Here is a 7,263-nt window from a genome sequence, read left to right on the forward strand (position 1 = left end):
GAAAACAGCAAAGCACAGGGCACATCCGATATATGGTAAACAATAAGAACTTTTTTAGATTTAGTTTTCTTATAAATACAATAATTACTGCTAATAAATCACTAGACCTGAAGACCGAGAACTGCCCAATTCTAAGAATTCTTAAACAAGATTTTGGTTTTCTGTTTCGAAGCAAAAAAGCTACAGGCTCTTATGCTTTAATTTGATTTTTATATTAATTATTATATTATCTTAAAATCTTTTTTATTCACTTCTTCCAGCGTTTACTGTTAAAAAATTAATAAAATAAAATAAAATTCTTTCCGTATAATAGGAGAAACAAGAAGAGGAAGAGCAGCAAAAACAAGAAGGAGCAACAGCTGCGCAAGCGCTTTGTAAAGGAAAAAGCAGAAGAGGGTGAAAAGGAAAGGCAAAGCTAAGACAGACAACAACCCTTCTTCCTTGGTTTTTATTTTATTTTTTGGCAAAGCCATTGACACAGCGAGTAAAAAGTATAAATTCCCTTATTTCTGTGTGCCTGTGTGCTATACATTATTTACTAACCGACGACGACATTCGGCTGTCTGGAAAACCTTTCCACTACAATTCCTCAAGAAACCACCCCATCGCAGGGGGGAGGGGGCAGATCGAGCTGAAAAGGTGCGACGCGTCGCTCTGGCTCTCCGAAGTCGAAGTCGACGGCCGTTGTAATTATTTTAATAATTTTTTTCACTGCGTCATCATTATTTTTCTCTGCCTTTGATATAATTCTTCTTTGTATCATTTGCACACGATTGCACACAGACGAACGAAAGAGAGCGGAGCCGAAGTTGCGCTCAGCAATAAATGTGTATGTGAGTAGAGTTCAATTACCAGGGATCGAAGGGTTGCCAGCTCGCCAAAGAATGTCTAAAGTCAAATGGAAAATTGTAAGAATTTTTGTTAAGGTTTCCTTCATTGAAAATTGATCTCGGTGGAATGGCAAAATAAGAAGTTTTTTAGTAAGTTATTAGGGCATATTATTAAAAATGTGAAAACAACAGCGAAAAGGCACTCGACAACCCTGAGATCGTGCGAGAGCGCGGCTCTGCTCAAAATGAGCCAGATCCGCGCACCGTGAGCCATATAAATGAAGAGCGTCGCTCGCAGCGAAACAGTTAATTTTTTTCTTCTGCGCCGTCGCGTCTGCTCGTCCGCGAGGCTCTGCGAGCCGAAACCAGAAAACAGTCAAATTCAAGACACAATTCTATAAACAAATGGTACTTACAAGCATTTAACGCGCGTTTTTGTCACTTCGATTCTCCGCATTAGCGTGTGTGTGCCGTTTTTTCGAGTTGCCGTTGATTACAAGCGGAGCTCACACACACGGGCGATCGCACGCACACACACACTCGACTTGCCGATAAATAAGCGGATGCACGCAGCATTTACAGTTGAGCTCAAATGTGCCGTCGTCTAATTAGAAATGATTTAATTTCAATAGCGATTTAATAAAAACGAATTTGCGAAAAGAAACGAAACGACGCCGAGTTTCTGAGTGCCCCTCGTGTGTTTTGTATGTATATGCATGTGTTTGTATGTAATTCGCCATACTTCTTCAATTCAAAGAACAGACAGAAGAAGAGCACAAAAACAACAACAGCAAGGCAAGACATACTTGAAAAATAAAAGCAGCAACAACAACTATGTATATCGCTCCCTATCTCTCTCGCGCTAGCGCTGTTGCTGTGCGCGTGTGTAAGCTCGCTCGCCTGCGCCTGTGTGTTGGTATGTATGTATATAAGCGGGCAAAACAAAAAAAAAAAACCTATATATTACGCTCAATTTTCCCTATATTTTTTGCGCCTGCCAATAAGCGGTTCTTTTCGGCGGAGTTGCCACACCGCCGCTCCGAGCAAGCCGATCGTGGAATTTTTAATTGGAATTGGGAAAGAGATTCGTTTCGTCCGTTGCGTGGAAATACATAGTACTTGTGTGTGTAGAACTCGGCTGATAAGCCGCAGAGAAAGCAGAGACGCCGCTTATCAATTCGACAGAGCAGCACATAAAAAAAAAACGAACAAAATGGGTCGGCCACATTGTCGTTCGTTTTGTTGTTTTCCCCCCATTTTTGCACTATCGCTCAATAATTGAAATTAAAAAAAAAGGCGGCAGGGCGAGCTGAGATCCCATTATAGTGAGTGGCGGCGGCGATATCTCGTGTACTATTCATACTACTACTGTTTTTAGTGGGTGGGGGTCCAGTGTTTCACATTTGATTTCTTCTGATATTTGTGACTAGATCCACACTCATTAATAACGGTAGTTCAGTCAGCAAACACGTGTCGTTAATCAAACTGAAGCGTACGGTATATCGGGATAGTCTTCCATTTTAAAAACCTTCCTGTAAAAGGGACAACAGGTGGTAATGTGTTCTTCCAGAAGAACAAACGGGAAGCAGAAACACACGAAAAGTTAAAAAAAAAGGCAATTAGTCAATTCACCTCACGCACACGCATACAATAGCGTCGTCACTCAGACAGAACGCGAGAGAGAGCACCTGTTGTTTGCGAGGGCCAAAAAAAAATAAAAGAGAGGCGAAGAGGAAGAGCGGCCCAAAGAGGACGCGGCGAGGAAGAGAGACTTGACTTGCCTGGCCACCGAAAATTACCATTAATGCTAATGTAGATCACTTTTCGGGCCATGAAAAAACAAAAACAGAAAGAAAAAACATGAAACGAAAAACGATCCCCCAAAATTTGAAATTAATTGCGGCCCCGCGTCTTGGGAAAAAAGTCGGAAAATCGTTAGACCAACAACTTTAACAACAATAGAGGTGAAAAGTTCAACAATTGTTGCCAGCTGAGTCACCCTTCATATTTTTTCCTTTCGCTGTACAGTTGCGGTTGAAGCAATAGAGGTTTTTATTCAAATATTTGTAACGTAGAGTTCTTAAAAAATATGAACCTGAAGCCGTTTTTTGAGTTTAAATAGTTTAAATAAAAAATATATATAACAAATTCTGTTTGATTGATATTTGATAATTGCAATATAATTCTGTAAAAACTAATTACATTTTATTTAAAATGTTATTATGTTTAAAACTTCTATTTGATTATTTAGTTTTGCAAAGTATTGAAAGCTTAACGTCTTGGTTAAATTATAAAAAAAATCTATGTATGCAGTCTTATAGGACAGAATCGTAATGTTTGTTTATTTAAAGTTACTGAATTTGTACTTTTAATAATTAGGCCACACAGAAAAAAGGAATACATATTTATTCTGTATTGATTATTAACCAAGAACCTTTTGAAATCGCAGTTGTATGACTTTATTCATTTTCCTATGCATATGAATATTTGTATAGTTCCGCCTTAACTGCTTCGCGCCGTACTTCTTCGGCTTCTACCGGAACAAATTGCTGAAAATACCAAGTTTTCTGAGAAGGCAACCAACGCTAGCTGCTGTGTCGCATAGTTCAGATTAATGGCTCCTCCATATATAAAACACAACACCCCCGGCTTTGGCAAACAAACAATACAGTTTCCGCCGAATCATGTGGTTTTCAGAGAGAGAGCTGAGCTCTATATGTATCGGATTTTTTGTACCGATCAGCAGAAATTGAAACTGCAGCGACGCCACAATTCTTAAACAATTCTCAAAGACGACGGCGACGTCGATGTCGGCTTTTCGTCAGTTGATATACTATATATTATTGTAGAAATCAGCAGAAAAAAAAAAAGCGGGAGAGAGAAGGGGAACAAATAATAAACCTTAATTCGAAGCTTGAAGCGGCTTGATTCATTCTGGGATTGAACTGACTGACGACTAACTGACCACCCAATTGAGCTATGAAAACCGATCAAAAACCGATGGCGCAATTGTTGTGTTGCCAGGCACGAGAAAGCAATGACAGCGTCAGGAAAATTCAAACTTGAGGCCTAAAAGTATGGACTCCAGAGGCAAAGCCAAGCCCAATCACCAATCACAAACAACAACAACAAAATGCCGCAGAAAGTCGTGCTGCGGCAATAATCATCGTTCCAAAGGAGGAGGAGGAGTAGCTGGAGATCGGGGCAGGATGCTCTTTTCTGACTCTATTTTGTCGGCGAACATGGATCTAGTGCACGGTGTTTCATGATTAAGTTCGTGACTAGATTTCATGCTCGTCTATTAAGTTGGGTCAGCACAACAGAACCACAAGAAGAGAGTTTCCTTAGCCCTAACCCTGGTCCGATCTCTAGGCGAGTAGCCAGCCCGTCTGAGTGGCCAATTAGCAGACGCATTAATTATGGGAAATACAACATATTCGCCTGATTGACCCGTGACCCACATAACGTACTGGTGGCACACGCCCCGCAGAATTATAACTCCCAAATGAGGGCGTATCCCCGGGAATCGTGCGAAGATATATATAAACAAAAAATGAAGGAAAAAAAGTCAATGGCCTGGCTTAAACCGCCCCTCTACCCACTGCCCTTCACTTCACCCACCCGCATGCTGGTGCTGCTGATGGAGTAGCCTTTGCTTAATCTGCCAAAATGCAGGAGTAACTGCAATAGTCCACGAATAAATGTGTGGAAAACTCGAAACCCGCGACAAGCCAAGCGGCCCACCAATTTATGGCCTGGTGACATGCGATTAAAAATCGAATAACACATGGAACTGCAATAGATTTCCGCGGCAAAACTCCAGAGCTGAGCTCAGCGTGTGAAAAACTCACCGGAGGGTTGTTTATTTGTTATTGCTGCTGCTGCTTGCTGGCAGTGGCGCCTGCGGGTAAGTAACGGCTTTACCCGCTCTGTTGTGACACCGGGAAAAAATCAACATGACAATAAATATATTGGTTTGGCTTGCACATAGATTTTGTATAGAAGATAACTGGTTCTTCGGAGTATCCTGAGAAGAATAGCTTGAGTTTATTTATAAAACTGATTTGATGTTCTGTATATTAGTATTTTGTAATCCCCAATTTGATGTTCCAATAGGGATACTCATTCATAAACTATAATTAAAGATAATAAAGAGTTATGTTTTTATTTTAGTCAGGAACTCGGGCTTTTTAGTTTTAATATCTACATTAATTTTACTACTTTAAGAAACGTTTATTTAGATTGGTGTCCAAGTAAAAATAGCTTATAGTTTCCTTGTTTTATGCAAACCATTCCCTTTTTTTTATTATTTTTATTATTTTAAAATTAATTTTCCTACTAATGAAAAACCTAAGGAAAAATGTTATTTTTTGCATTAACAAGTTTTATTCTAGGGACTTAAAATAGTAAATATTACTATTATAAAGTTACATTGAACATATCAAGTTAGTTTCTGTAATTCCAATGCCAAGTTTAGCCTAGAAAGAAGATATTTACCAAGATCATAAAGATATACAAGTTAATTTATAACCTGAGAATTTCAGTGTTCTTTAGCCTTAACGGATATTTGTTTATTAAGCTTTTACATCATTTTACTAACAATTTAAATATGGCAAAAAACGATTCTTGGGGTAAGCCTAGTTTTTTACTGTGCACTTATTGTTGCCAACGACAACAGACTGTTGCGTGGGCGTTTGAGTGTAACTGTAACACCTGCTGCTGCTGCCGCTATTAACACAACAATTCTCTGCTCTCTCTCCAATTTTAATTTCAGCTCTCGGCTCCGAAGGAATGAAGCCGGAACACAACCACCTTTCAACCCTGCGAGTAGAGCCATTGTTATTGCCGGTCGGAGGTACTGGCTGCTCCGCCTCCTACACGATCGCATTCGCATTTAGCTTCACGCTCATTTAAATGCCAACGCACCAGAGGAGTAGCAGGAAAGGAGGACAGTGCGGCGATCTAACAAAACATTTTCTGCTTGCCTATTTTGCATATTTTCTAAACGAATACCGCTGCTGCTGCTGCTGTTGTGCTGTTTTGTTGTAGGTACGCGCGAGAAACGGAGTGGAGTCCCCCCGGTACCCGCAAGAAGCGCATTCGATTGCAACGGCAGCTGCTAACGCTGACTTGGCTTTCCCTCCTGCACTGGTTTTTCACTTCCTCCCAATCCCAGAGCAAGCGGCCGCGCAATCAGGAACGACGACAAGAAGCCAGCCGAGAGCCGTCAAACGCCGCAACTAATTGATATAATAGTTAAAATAACAAACTAACGAGAAAGCAGCAGCAGCAGCGGCAGCGTTGGTGAAGTGCAAAACCTTTCCAATTTGAAAATAGCTTTTCCTGCTATGTGTGCTCGTTCCCACAAGCCAGCCGTCCACCGCCACCAAGTAATACTAGGCAACATGGCGCAACATCTCGGCTCAGAACAAGCACCAACATCAGCAGCAGCAACAATGCGAAGGAGATGGAGAAGCAGGAGCCAACGAGGAGGAGATCGGAGGGAACGGACGGAGAATGATGACAATGCAGCGATTAAAGCAAAGCAGAACTTGAACTCTACAACTCTACAGCAGCAGCATCGTCATCATTATTATTATCAGCATCATCATCATCATCCTCGGCGAGCAGGCATCAACAGCAAACTCAAGCGGCGGCAGCTGGAAAAATGTTTCTAGTCCCAAGCCAAGAGTCCCAATGCGCGGCATTTCCGCCAGCGGAGGATGCTGTGCTGCATCGATACCGGGAGGAACGGGGGAGAATTAATCACATTTATTGAATCTGAATAAAATGTATATTTATTAAAATGGATTTAGCTTTGTTGGCTAGGAAATAAGACTTGGAAATGTATTGAAGATTATTTAAATTTGTATTCTTGAAGACTTGCCACAAATTTCTTTTAAAGAAAATGTAAATTTTGTTGGAAAATCTTGAAGAATAAAATATAGTTCTTTTCTATATATTTTTTAAACTGGGTTTTGCTTTGTTGACTAGGAAAACACCACAAAAATATCTTGAAGATTATTAAATTTGTATTCTTAAAGACTCCACAATAGTCTTTTAACAGAAACTGTAAATTTTGTTTAAAAATTGAATTAAAGATAAAGATAAAGATAAGATATTAAAAAATGCTTATAAAATAAATGAATATAACAAAAAACAAAATAAATCTTGCTGTATTATTAATTTAAAAAAATTCTTTAAATAAGCATTAGTAAATGGGTGAAAAGTAAATATTTGAGCTGTTATATTTTTAACGGTTGATTGTCGATAACAAGGCTAGTGTTATACTTTTAAATTCCGCTTAACAACACTGTCGAAACAAACACAACTTCACCACAGTTGTGGTAAGTAAGCAATTCAAAATAAGCTACATTCAAAAATATATACTATAATTATTTAATATTAAGATTAATAGGCCTTAAGCATTTAA

The 7,263-nt window shown here is 39.5% G+C and overlaps 1 long non-coding RNA gene across 1 annotated transcript; it reads left to right on the forward strand.

Annotated features, from left to right (window-relative positions):
- Positions 1-4,093: 4,093 nt before the first annotated feature.
- Positions 4,094-6,499, forward strand: LOC138928984 (uncharacterized). The gene is made up of 2 exons (XR_011445395.1): positions 4,094-4,737; positions 5,605-6,499. It is a non-coding gene; the product is annotated as an uncharacterized lncRNA (long non-coding RNA).
- Positions 6,500-7,263: the final 764 nt, after the last annotated feature.

This window comes from Drosophila kikkawai, chromosome 3R, assembly GCF_030179895.1.
Source record: "Drosophila kikkawai strain 14028-0561.14 chromosome 3R, DkikHiC1v2, whole genome shotgun sequence".
NCBI classification, from domain to species: domain Eukaryota; kingdom Metazoa; phylum Arthropoda; class Insecta; order Diptera; family Drosophilidae; genus Drosophila; species Drosophila kikkawai.